This window comes from Siniperca chuatsi, linkage group LG1 (assembly GCF_020085105.1).
Source record: "Siniperca chuatsi isolate FFG_IHB_CAS linkage group LG1, ASM2008510v1, whole genome shotgun sequence".
Lineage (NCBI taxonomy): Eukaryota > Metazoa > Chordata > Actinopteri > Centrarchiformes > Sinipercidae > Siniperca > Siniperca chuatsi.
The window spans coordinates 11,321,192-11,335,136 of NC_058042.1; the positions used below are offsets into that span (position 1 = coordinate 11,321,192).

The window sequence follows — 13,945 nt, forward strand, 5'->3', positions numbered from 1 at the left end:
CAAAGGTCACTGCACTGACTTGACTCACATTAATTTTATTTTTTTTTATATTAAGTAGTCACATGTATATCATTTCTGAATATGGCTGCAACTGAAATTTTAGAAAAACGACCAATTTACAATTTTGTTTGTTTCTCTGACCAACTGTCCAAAACCCAAAGATGTCTACTATGATGTAACACAAGAAAAAGCAACAAATCCTTAAAACTAGGGTAAGTACGTTGGAGAAACTAATGAGTGACAGCTAGATTTTGAAAGTATCCAACTGAAAAAATCCCACCACCTCCCTTCAGGCCTCCCTCCAAAGCCACTCCCCCAAAACACATTTTCATGTGCAATGAGTGCATGGGCAAAGTGTGCGCAGGTAGGCAGGCTGGGTTTATTACAGGCCTGCGACAGCCACAGATACCAGATTAACATTTTTTAAGAGCATTTGATTTATTGATTGCTGTCCTGATGTAAAGATAATTTCAACAAATATAACAAAAAATGCTTCTGAAATTCATTACCTACCCTAGCTTTAAATTTGAAAAGCTGAAACCATTGAATGTTTGGTATTTTTGCCTGAAAAATTACTTATTAAACAATTTATCTTCTGAGGAGGCTGAGGTCCTTCAACATCTGCCGGACAATGCTGAAGATATTTTATGAGTCTGTGGTGGCCAGTGCTATCCTGTATGCTGTTGCATGCTGGGGCAGCAGGTTAAGGGTAGCGGATGCTAACAGACTCAACAAACTAATCCGTAAGGCCAGTGACATTGTGGGGGTGGAGCTGGACTCTCTGGCGGTGGTGTCAGAGAGGAGGATGCTGGCCAAACTACATGCCATCTTGGACAGTGTCTCCCACCCACTTTATGACGTGCTGGTCAAGCAAAGGAGCACCTTCAGCAGAAGACTCATCCCCCCAAAAAGCACCACAGAGCGCCACAGGAAGTCATTCCTGCCTGTGGCCATCAAACTCTTTAACTCCTCCCTCTAAGTGTTAGTCTGTATGACCCTAGGTCACTAAACTGGACATTGATCATTACATCTCTGCAATACTTGAATAACTGTGCAATATCCGTGTAATACTCATGTGCAATATTTAGTTTTTTTGTCCTATTTATTATTCATACCTACATTACTGCTGCTGCAATACTACTTATTACTTATATTATTACATTGCATTTATACCGTATTATCATCATCAACTGGTAAACCCACTTGGTACTTCACACTTATTTTATTTTATACTTATACCCACTTGGTACTTAATTATTTTCTGACCTGTTTTTTATAGTTTTTTATAGTGTATTGTATTATATATTTTTTGCTAGTACTTTCTCCTGTGTGCACTGACGTAAAGACGAGCTGCTGTAACAAAGAGTTTCCCTTCGGGATCAATAAAGTATTTCTGATTCTGATTTTGATTTTGATTATCAGTTATGAGAATAGTTTTCTGTCGATTAACTCCATTAATCGACTACTTGTTTCAGCTCTATTTCTGACAATAAATTCATTACATCTCAGTAGCATATTGCAGACTGTAACATAGTTAAGTCTATATTTCTCCCTGTGACATTTGTTGTGCTTTCTTTTTCCTGATTTCCTGAGTAATGTTGCGAACAGTGACCACGCTCCTCTCCAGGCTATGTGAGTGTGAATGTGAGTGTACTGCTTTGTATGCTTGATGCCGGGTAATTGCAGTTCATTTCAACTGGGAAAAAATATTATTCTCACGCCTTTCTGTGTTACGCCCAGAAGGCAGTGCTCTCTATGTGTAAAGTATCTGTCTCTCTGACATTTAGATTTGCCTTTTAAAGATGACATTTTTCAACACTGGCATTTCTTCATATATTTTCTAGAGGCGATAAAATTATTCTTTTACATCCCAGTCAGAGTGTTCATATAAGTGTGTAATTTATCCTACCTTAAGTTGTTTGGTTGTTTTGTTTTCCTCTGTAATGTTGATATTATTTCATGATGCACTTAAATTGTTATCATTGACTGATGTCAGTATCAGATAGTCTGATAGTTGTACCTGTCTAAACATTATCTTTACTCATATTGCTTAAAGAATCCAGGCTTGTTTTAATAAATGCTTCAATTGTGCGTTTAAAATCAAAGTCACAGGTAAGTCTGTGCATGAGTTACCATTTCTTGGCTGTGGTGGCGGTGGCTGAGGATGGGAGAGTGCAGGGCTCATCTGCAGAAAAAAACACAAAGTGCACAGTATGATTTATATGTGGCACAAATAACTTATATGGTAACAGTTTGATAGGTTTGGATGGGAGCTGATGAGTTTTTGGGTGTCTGACGGAGGATTAATGGTGTACTGAATGAACAGCTATCGAACAGACATACTCATCTTTGAATGATGTTGAATCACTGGAGATTTCCAATTACTGCACTCTGGTGCCTCGCAATGAACCTTTATCCATTCTGCAAATGAGCATGCTATCCCTAAATAATTTCCTCAACAAAGATGGTGCCACGCATTATGAAATATTCAGAACTCAATTTTCCTGCTCTATCAGACTATGGAAAGATCCATAATTACATGATAATCCACAATGTAATTCATTTCGGGTACTTTGGGAATCTGAGTTCTCTTCATAGTAAAATATTAAATATGTTGGTAAAATGGGATGAAGCCTGCTTTGTGGCATTTGGGACTGTTTTAGGGGATTATGTATGACAATCTTGTTTTTCCATTATTTTTTACATGGCTGATATCTTCAGGGTCATTCAAAAAAGTCAGAAACAGCGGCTACATTGGGGGGTGCTGTCAGACAGACTTACAGACAATCATACAGTACATAAAAGAACATGGAGACAAGATTGAAAACAGTTGTTACAAAAAGTGCAGAACTACCTATACACATAAACTTTCCTCATAAGTGGCTGTAATCTTCTGAGAATGGCAGGTTTATGTTAAAAAAAAAACTAAAAGCACCCCATTCCATTGTAATTTCAGATATGGTATAGTAATATAAAGTAATAGAACAGTATTAGAAACCAAAAGGTGTGGGATGGTGTTGGATTATGGCTCGCTGGCCAGAAATGTGGGGTTAAAGTTCAGTTAATGTGCAGTGCACATCTACGCTCAGAAGAGGCATGTGTCAGATATATTGGCATTTTAAACGTAAACAGAAAGAGTAATTTGGCCAACATGGTCATTGCCCATCTGTGTGAGCATACAGTGGTCCACAAATGAGGATAAGTATATTATCTGCACATGAATTTACATTGAATTGTGTGCCATAAAGATTGTGCTTCACATTTCCTGTGTAGCTGCTGTGATATACTTGTAGAAGTTTATAATGTATAATACAATTTAGACTGCACTATCTCACCGTAAGATATTTAAGAAAGTGGGCCATAAAAAAACCCCTTAGCCACTGGCTTTAAAACCAATAAAGTTAAATGGAGCCGCTGACATTTTTAGTATTGCATTATTGTAAGTCAGCCCTCCAACTGCATGTGTGTGTGTGCAGTCAATGAGGTAGAGAGTGTCAAAACAGCTGTCAGTCACTGCGACAGAATGCTCAGCAAGATGACGTTAATGACGCTCTTGTTAAAATGTGAAGCCCGAATGATAACAGTGCTGAGCTTAAAGGCCAAAGCTGTCACAGCAGAGGAGAACACAGAGCAGACTGGAGCAGTGTGGCGGAGAGGAGTGTGGGAGGCTGCTGGAGTTCACAGATACAGAACACGACACAAACTTGTACAGGTGAGCCATGTTGTATCTATCAATTTATCTATATATCTATAGTGTCTATAAAAAGTATTCATCCCTCTTGAAAGTTTTTATGTTTTATTGTTTTACAACACTGAGTCAAAGTGGATGTGGCTTTTTTGGGCACTGATCAACAAAAAAAAGACCCTTAATGTCAAAGTGAAAACAGAACAAACTAAATCAATTACAAATATAGATTACAAAATTCATGTATTTACCCCCTTTTATAAGACACACTTGGTTTTAGAAGCCAAGAAGTTAAGTGAGGGATCACCTGTGTGTAGTCAAGGGGTTTCAATTGATTGTAGCATAAATACATGTATGTGGAAGGTCCAATTTTTGGTGAGTTAGTACCTTGGCAAAATCTACACCATGAAGAAAAAGGAACACTCCACGTCACCTTGGAGTTAAAACAAAGATTAAGAAATAGAAAGAGTGTGGCACAGCTGCCGAGCGCAGGGCCGTCCTCAAAAACTGAGTGAGAGCGCAAGGAGGAGACTAGTGAGGGAGGTCACCAAGAGACCTACGACAACTCTGAAGGAGCTTCAGATGTTGAGATTGGAGAGACTGAGCTTCATGGGAGAGTGGCAAGGAGACAGCCAGAAGGCACGTGAGAGACTCTGAAGTCAGCTGGAAGAAAGTTCTATGGTCTGATGAGACCAAAATTGAGCTTTTTGGTCATCAGACTAAATGCCATGTTACACTGCACATCATCATGACACTCTCTCTCTCTTCCTCTGTCTCTCTGTCTCTCTCTCTCTCTCTCTCTCTCTCTCTCTCTCTCTCAATATATATATATATATATATATGTATATCTTTATCTCTCTTACATTACATAAAATGAATAGATGTGGTAAATATATCAGAATATAAGGCGATGGGATGATGTGGCCAGATTTCAGTGTACTACACACCTCAGTCTGTCGTTAACAACATTAGTCATTTCCCTCTGAAAAAAAGACATTTTTGTCAGTGTAATCAAACCGTGATGTCCTTCATTTTCTCAACACCATTTTGTGATGAATTCCCATCTGCAAAGTATTTCCGAATACTTTGCCCAAGGAGGTGTAATTTAAATAATATCAGTCACCGTGCTACTGCCAGAATAAGAATTATGTCCGTACTAATATCTCATCTGACATGCAGCAGAGGAAAGACTTTCCTCCTGAATAACAAAAATGCAATAATTCACCCAACGTTATTATCAACCTAATTATAATGGGAAATATAGTTGAGTCCCCCTTTCCTGCTTGAATTCAGAACAAATTAGCAAAATGATCAGTTATGTTAATCTTGTTCAGGATGGTTGACTATCAGTCATGTAAAGACCACAACAGAGATGTTTAATGGGTTTGAGTTACCAGAGAAATTGGGTAAAGTGAGGCCACAAACTAAAACACATACTCAACAATTCCTTCTCCCTGGTCTCATTTAAAGGTCACATGAACCATATAAATATTAAACATTCATATCAAATTTACCATAGTATGCAAACTAACCCCACACCAAGCGTCATCCCATTTTCCAGACATATTTTCATAATTATATCACTATAACAAATTTAATGAGAGCAATCAGCACTGAACATTTTTGCCTTCAAGGAAGCAGAGGTCCCAGTCAGTCACAGAGGTACTTCTTGGTCATTCTCTATTAATTTGCAGAGTGTGTTCTCCGAGTGTCAGGGTCTTGGCAGTGTCGTTCCCAAAAGACTGCTACCTCCAAGCCGGCTGCACGAGGGGGGCCCTAATTAGACTCTCATGTGTATTTAATGGACTCGCTGCCTTTGGTCCTGTGAGAGAGCGCATGATGCTACAACCTCTGTACAAAGGTCCCTCCACACATAGAAGTCACTTTGGAGAGGAACTCTGTGTGTAACGTGCGTGCGTGTGTGTGTGTGTGTGTGTGTGTGTGCGTTTAACGGGGGCCCAAACCTGAAGCCAAACTGCAGCAGCCCAGTGTTGTCATGTCATCTGGCTTTGTCCGTTCTTGAGGTTTAGGCCTTTTTGAGTCTGTAAATAACACACAAGCAAACAAAAACATTCCTTTCATTGTTCATCCTTTACACATGTGTTTTTCTCCTTTCCATGCGTGCAAATTTAACCCTTTTGTTTTGCTGACATTGGCTTTGCTCCTCATCGTTTGGGGTCCCATAGATCCCACTGCTGTATGTATAAATATGATGATAAAAAATCAACAATGTTTTACTGTAAAATATTTTTTTTCTTTTCTTTTGAACTTCTTAAAAAAAGTACTTGAGTAGTAACCCCTTCCCTTGCCACAAACTGGGCTTTCACATTTGATGAAGGTGACAAAATATAGAAATGACCATAAAGCACAGTTATAACACCAAATAAGGAAACATTTCATAATTTTTATTTTATTGCATGCATGAACAAATATATTTTGTTTACCAAAAAGTAATTCACAGACAAATAAATGTACAGTATGCCATTCTACATAGTACCGTTACTTATGTTAGACCCCAGAGAACTCCCTGTTAGACTTCTTATGAACAGATTTTTAAAAAAAAACTCCAAAAACAGAAATCCTAATAGACTTATTTGGGATTTGGAAGGGGCAGTGTGAGCAGAAGCATAATAAAAATCTATTGTATTTAACCATGTTTTACAGCTGTGGTCTCTGAGACCCCAAGCAGAAGCAATGCATATTTTTCTGTAGCAGACTTCTGAAATATGTTATCAGTTTAAACTTGTGTTTTTAAGTAATTCTCACACTCAAAAAAAAAGAAGAAAAAAGAAAGGAAATGTCATCTAGTCGTGTATCTAGGTGATAAAACAATGTCAAGTATGTTTTTTGAGGGCCCAGGGATCTCTAGGACCCTAAACATAACATTAGGGTTAAAGGGTCGGTTCACCCAAATTATGAAAACAACATTTTCTCACTTTGCCCTAAACATATTTAGCCATGTTTATTGTTTGGTTTTATTTGTCCAGGTTTTGAGATATCGCTCTTTGAGATTTCTGCTTCCACCCATACAATTGGGTGAATAGAATTTAATTTGTGCTTCTCATATAGCATTGGCGAGTTACTTTTAAATTCCACAGCAACGTGTCCAGAATTAGTGTCCCGTTTACTCGGGATGATTTACAAATCATGCTGTCGACAATTTTTAAAAGAGACCACTGAAAACTGTTTCTACTGTAGATCATCAGGCCAAAGGGAACACTGTCTCTGCAACAGGATATTGCTGTTGAATATTTTTAATGATTTTTTTAAATTATTATTTTGTTATTCTGTCAGTAGAGACACACAGAAGGATAGGGGTTATGCAACAAATGTCCCTGACTAGAAATGAACTGGGGATGTTGCTGGTATATGGTATTTGTCTTAAACACACCAGGACACCTCCTAAATGTAGATTTTTTTATGCTTTTAGCAACACAAATGAAATACACTTCATTCTCATTGTGTTGGGGGAAGGCAGAAATCTCAATGACGCATATCTCAAAACCTGGACAAATCAAACTAAAACTATCTATGTGGCTAAATGTGAGAAAGTGTGCGAGAAAAAAATGTTTTTTTTGGGTGAACTGACCATTTAAATGTAACGCACAGAGAAATCTGCTCATAAATCTGCCACATACCTAGAACAGAAACACTGTCACAGTTTTGATTCTGTACATGGGTGAGTGGCTGCTTAACTCTCACTCATTTGAAGGTTTTCACTTCACAGAAGCGGTCTGTTCTAATGAGGACAGACATCTGGGCCAATCTCACAATATGGGGCTGTGATGAATGTGACCCCTGTGGTAAGCCCTTGCCCCCAACCCCACCAGGACACATAAAGCAGTAGCACAGCCCCTGTTAAAGGGCTGCACAGGAACATAAATTGGCCCTGGCGCTTCGTGTGAACTGTCCAATTTGCATGGCCCCTACACAAAGAGGCTAACGATGTTTTACAAGACAAACATGCATGAACACGTTCCACAAAAACACAAACATTCATGCAGGTAGACGAAAAGGTGGCGCTCACTTATACAAATGCTATACATGTTCGTATTTTTGTGGACAGTACACAGTATGTTTTTTGTGCACATGAATAAAAGTTAAGCCTGTCTGACGTGACTGTTTTGATGTGACTAATCCGTGGAACTACAAATGCAAATTGTGGAAAAAAAATAGACAAAAAGATGAAATCTTTGAGGGAAAAGCAAAAAATTTTAAAAAGTGAGTGAAAAAGCAAACACAAAGACAGAAAATAGAGAAGGAGCGAGCCTGCCAATGGGAAAAGGCAAGATGAAGAGGGTGGTGAGATGGGAGACTGGGTAGTTTTATCTGGTGAGCAGGGAGACGGTGGCGGGAGGATCTGTCTCTGTTAGAGAGAACATGGCCCTGTTATTAAAGCCATTCATCACTGGCTGAATATTCTCCCCTTAATAGGCTCTGTCGTTAATTACCCAACTTTATCAAGATAAGGAGTCAGGCGCTCTCTGTTTTCTCGGCCCGTACACAGACAGGCTCACAAGTACACACACACACACATACTTGAGCACATCATAAGGTGATGGGACACATTTTCACAGATGCAGAGGCAGGAGACAGCATGCACACACATGAACACACATCAAAAGAAGCATTTTCAACCTTTACCTGTTTCTGCCTCTGTTGTTCCCAATTCCCAAAAAGTAAAGGGTTCACATGCAACAACAGCAACACCTGTACAATATAATGCAATCCATTACAATAGCCCTGCAAGAAATACTACCTTTGAGAAGCCTGTTGTGTTCAGTTTTTGCAAAGACTGTCAGAGACGTGTTGATTCAACTCTGTTGTAAATTTGGAGGCCATAGTTTGTGGTGGAGTTGTATTGGATTGCATTAAATTGCACAGATTCCAAACCATCACCGCTCCTCCTAAATGTATCTACCATGAGGCTGAAACAATTATTCAACTAATCGATTATTTGATGGACAGGAAATTAATCGACTACAATTTTAATAATCGATTAATTGGTGGGTTTTTTTTTGCAAAAAAGCCAAAAATTAATTGGTTCAAGTGTCTTTAAATGGCCTTCTTAGTCTTCTACAGTGGTGTAATGTACCTAAGTACGTTTACTCAAGTACTGTACTTGAGTACAAAATTCAGGTAATTTCCATTTTAGGCTACTTTATACTTCTACTTCACTACAGTTCAGAGGGAAATATTGTACTTTTTACGCCACTATTTTTATTTGACAGCTGTAGTTGCTGTTATGTTTCAGATTGATAAAGTTTATAAAATATGGAGCATTTTTATAGATTCAACTACAAAACAGCATACAATGTAGTTAAAATTTGTTCCATCTCAACCAACTACAACGGTAAAATGCTACTTACACATTAATGCATTAGTAATAGTATTTTTATATTACAGTATCAGTAAAGGAGGTCATCTATACATTTTTAAACTTTGAGTTTTGAAGACATTTGAGGACGTCTCTTTGGGCTCTGGGAAACTGTGATGGGCATTTTTCATTCTTTTCTGACCTTGTATAGACCAAATGAGTGATTAATTAACTAAACTATCAAGAAAATTAGAGTTAGTCTGCTCTTTACATGTCTTTGGGCAGTTTCATCAGTGGGACTATGGGGCTATAGGACCACAACCTCCTCCTCCTCCATCACTTTATTCTTAATCAGAACTCTTTTGTGATCCTTTTGTAATTAGCCACTTAACTATCCAGCAGAATAGAACTGTGGCTGTAAAGCATTTACAAGGGTACTCGACAAGACACGCCAGCACCTTTTGTTTAGCAATTAGTTTGTCTGTGAAAGGGACAAGACAAATAGGCTGGGATGGCATCTGGTGGCCTTGTAGCTCTTACTGCCTGAGAGAGAGAGAGAGAGAGAGAGAGAGAGAGAGAGAGAGAGAGAGAGAGAGAGAGAGAGAGAGAGAGAGAGAGAGAGAGAAAAAAGGGGCAGAGAAGAAGGAAGAAAGAGGTTCAGAGCCCATCAGCAACAATAAGGATCGTACCACAAGGATTTGCTACAAGGGATGTAAAGTTTACAGTCTGAGGAAACTGATCTAGAAATGAATAAAGCTGCTCTGACAAATATGATGATAAGAGACTCAGAGAGAGCTGTGTAATAGGGACCTATTTTTCGCACACTACTGATTAAGAACTAGCTAAGTGTCTGTAGAGATTCCCATGTGCACAATGCAGCACAGGCAGAGTTTAGTATGTGTCCCAGTAGGATTTCCTTTAGTACCAAGTCATTTACATTGTAGTTATCCGAAGATAGAAGGAATGCAAGGCAGTGTGACAACCGCTCCATTGATCCCTTTGGCCTGATTAGCTCACCAGTATACCATCAAAGCAAACGAATCAGATACATTGATCATGGAATACTTTTTAACGCTTCCCCAGGCAATAATACGATTTTTCTCAAGTCAAATTACTAGTTAGTTATCTGCTGAGATGTGATGCCAGACATTTGGGATTTTAACATTTCCTATGAGATGTCAGTGAGAGTCAATGGCTCGATTTCAAACTCTATAACTGTTTAGCAGCAATACAGTAATGACAATAAAATGCTATTTAATTTCCTGAAGCATTGTCATAATTTCTGTAAACCAAGATTTGTCAGACTAAAAAAGATTGCAGGTGTTACTCACTTCTGTTATGTTGGCTTCATTACACTCTCTGCTACTTTCCTTTTTGTCCAGAAGAGGTTGCTGTGTTCCCTGCATACAACAGGAGGTGGATGGTCATGACAGATCCCAAAGACTTCTTTCCATGAGACAGAGGGGGAACGACAAGGAAACACTGGGTGTAAAATCAATGGGATTAAAGAAGTCATCGAAGTAGCTTCTTTGCTCATTGTAGTCCTTAAACAGAATAAACAGTTACACACATTGAAAATGTCCAAATAAAACATTATGATAATGAAAGCAAATTCCAATCCTAAACGTGTTGTAATATCTATACCATAATTGCAGCCTTTGTGGTGCCCCTGGACAGCAAATTCTCCCCCAAAGATCCAATGAGAGACATATTTTTGTTGATAGTTGTCAGGCAGCAGCCCCTGAACACTGAACACCCACTAACTGATTATTGATGTCATTTTCATCATTGACAGTAGGGGGCATGATCCATTCATTGATTAAACTTCCATTATGTGCAGGGCAAGTGATTGCACTGTAATACCTATTAACACACATTTAACACAATTACACAGATTTGGAGGGTAATATTTTGCTTATTGACTCACACATGCTTATGCTTAAGAACTGCACTGACTGTAGAGTACATGACTTTTGAAAGGGATTTAAAAGGAAAAAGAGCTTGCCTTACATCTTCAGAGTTTAATATTCCATATCCCATTTACACCAATATCTAAACAAGCCCCACGACAGAGTCTGAACAGCTGTGCGAGATACGAGTCTCTCTCTGATACCTGTGTTCCCGTGACGCCGGTGATCAAACGATGTGATAGTGTAACATCCCTTCCTGTCTGTCACACCCTCAGGCTAAACATCAGCAAAGCGCCTTGCAGCTGGCAAATGTTCTCATGACAAAGTTAAAATGTCTCGATTAATATCTGACTACTCTGCTTTTTTTTTTTGGGTCACTTATCCATATCTCTGCTTTAGCTGCTTCTCCATCTTGTGATTTCTGCTGGATACATCCACCTTGGTAATGTTACTGTATCAGCAGGGAGAGGATTCAACCAAGATTTGATTCAGAAGAACTGAAGAATCCCTCTCTGGTTGTTTGATGAGTGTACGTTGTACAGTACATGTGTTTTGATGACATTTATGCCTGTAAAAAAATTACCAGGGAAATGTCTCCAAATGCCTTCTAGACCAGTGGTTCCTAACGTTTTTGACTTGTATCTCATTAAAACAAAGTAATATCTACTTGTCACCCCTAGTATGTATTAGTGGCATGGTTTAATATTAATATTTTTTTAACAGGATAAGGGATAAATCTATCTTGCAATTCACAAGAAAATAACAATCATTTCAGACACGTCTGAAAAATAAACATAATTTTATGTAGCAACATCACTTTTTGATTCTGTGTTATCCCATTAATCATCTCAGGCCTCTCTGATTTATTTCGCTACCCCTCTGGAGGGCCTCGACCCACAGGTTGGGAGCCACTGCCCTAGATGGTGTCCACTCGTGCCAGGAAGTGAAAGTCCCATCAGCAGCGTTTCTCCTTCTCAACAGTTAATGTCTCATCCATCAATCAACTTTTAAGCAGGCCTCATGCATGATGCTGTGTGACTTAAAAGCCTGGCTAGTCAGACCTAATTTGCCAACGCCTAATCAGACAAGTCCTCTCACAAGGACACAAAGTGGATTGTAGGGAGCAGTAAAGACCTTCTCTGTGGTTGATTCAGCAGAGGAACTCAAAGAAGCAGATGAGCACCCCATCTGTGCTGCGGTCACAAGTGCAAAAGCCCTGAACAATATGAAAAATGTTTGATGGTTTGATGGCATGTGAGCTCATTTAACTACAAATAAGATAAATACATTTAAAGGACCAAACCTCCTCTTATTCTTCAAACAATCTCCTCTCTCTAAATTTCTGTTCCTCTTGTGTCTCTGTTTCCACATCTGTTCAGTAGCCCCCCAGTTAATCATTTCTGTAGTGTTGCCTTTTTACTGGACCTCTGAGACCCAAACCCTGGTGTACCTGTTTGGAGTTTGATTAACACTGCATTTTAGCACACACTATTCAAACCCAGTGGAGAGAGCTTAAAAGGGTTGTGCGCTGAAGCTAATGTAGCCTGCGGTACAGGACAGATGGAGAAGTGATAAATGGGGAAGAGGGATGGTTGTGAGTCAATTCTTGTTGACTTCATTGTGTAAAAACTGGTCTGACATGGAGACGCTGAGTTGGAGAAGGGGTTTTTGAGGTGATGTTTTTCAGGGTGGTGTAATCTAAGAGGAGAGAAGAGCACCTCAGAGGACGGGAGGGGAGAGGACAGGACACCAGATAGGAGAGGACGAGACAGGAGGAGGCAGAACAGCAGTACAACAGCCATGTCTCCTCACTCCATCAGTCCCTGCGCACTAAAATATTGAAAAGCTTTTGTTTTGCCTAGTTAAACATGCACTGATGTGACACAAACTGTGAACAATGCCATTTCACACACACGGGAATCCTCTCTTTTTATAATTCATGATCGAGTGACGACTGCAGTCATGCCCCACAGTTTGCTCTCAACATAATACAGCTGGTACACACATACTTAAAAAACAGATTTAGCTCAGTAAACATATAACAGTGTAAAGATGAATGTGTGTGTTGTACTTGCCAATTATAATGATTTTCAGGAACAAATGAGCAAAAATGACCTGTTTGAAAGGGCTGAGGTTGTTCGTCTCCTTTAGTCAGGCAGGGGAGAGAAGAGTTTGTTGTCCCGTCTGCTTCTCTGTAACGTCATATGCGTAAATAGGGAATTGAATGAATTGGAAAAGTTGAAAACGGTGACTTTAAACCCCATTTTAACTTTTTTCCCCAACAGTGGCACATTTTCTTGCTGAAAAGGTGGTAATATGAAACTCAGATGCAAGTACAGATGTTTTTTGAGCATATAGGTCAGTCTCCAGGTCTCAGTGGACCAGACGCCAGTTGCACAGAGTAGTTTAAAGAAACATCTTGAAAGGTTATCTGAGAAGAAGAGGAAGAAGAAGTTTTAAGAAGTTATTACAGAGGCTCCAAAGTGCAATTATCTATTGTTCCCTGACATCAGTCTCATCTGTTTCAAGATTCCCCTCAGCTGCAACCCAGTGAAGCTCTGTCCAAAAAACAGCACTGAACAATTATTAAGGGCTGCTTTATTTGTGTTTACTTCAACAAGTACCTGACTTTGAAAGAAGGCAATGAAGTTGGTTACTACCTTGAGGCCTAATGGACTAGGAAGTGTAAATGCTTAGTTTGCTAACTTCTTTTCATGAGACATTGTACAAAATAAAACAGTAACTGACTGATCTTATAAAAATGTTACCAAAAAATCTGAGCTAGACCAAGAAATCTGATGAGCTGATATATTGGCTGCTATTGGCTTATTTCAGATACAGTATATTGGTGTATATGGCTGATATGGAACAAGAACCTACAGTACAGAAATGCCAAAGATATGTTTGATAAGTAGTTTAGAATCAGTCTTGCAATTAAATTTTTGTACTGTAAAATGTCCTGCTCAGCACATATCTTGGTCACAATTTTTTAAGAACCAAAGTGAAAATGTTCTTATCAAAAATGTTTGTTTT

At 39.0% G+C, this 13,945-nt stretch overlaps 1 long non-coding RNA gene across 7 annotated transcripts in view; it reads right to left on the bottom strand.

Annotated features, from left to right (window-relative positions):
• Nucleotides 1–1,307: 1,307 nt before the first annotated feature.
• Nucleotides 1,308–13,945, bottom strand: part of LOC122877474 — a 32,726-nt gene continuing 20,088 nt past the window's right edge. For 4 of the 7 annotated variants that reach the window (XR_006378264.1, XR_006378263.1, XR_006378267.1 and 1 more), the window contains exons 5-8: nucleotides 13,028–13,104; nucleotides 10,334–10,448; nucleotides 5,650–5,727; nucleotides 1,308–2,185 (exon numbers count right to left, since the gene is read on the bottom strand). This is a non-coding gene — a long non-coding RNA (uncharacterized LOC122877474). Of the gene's footprint in view, nucleotides 2,186–5,649; nucleotides 5,728–8,329; nucleotides 8,396–9,460; nucleotides 9,546–10,333; nucleotides 10,449–13,027; nucleotides 13,105–13,945 lie in introns of all 7 variants that reach the window. The other 3 variants (XR_006378268.1, XR_006378265.1, XR_006378266.1) reach the window with 3 other exon arrangements.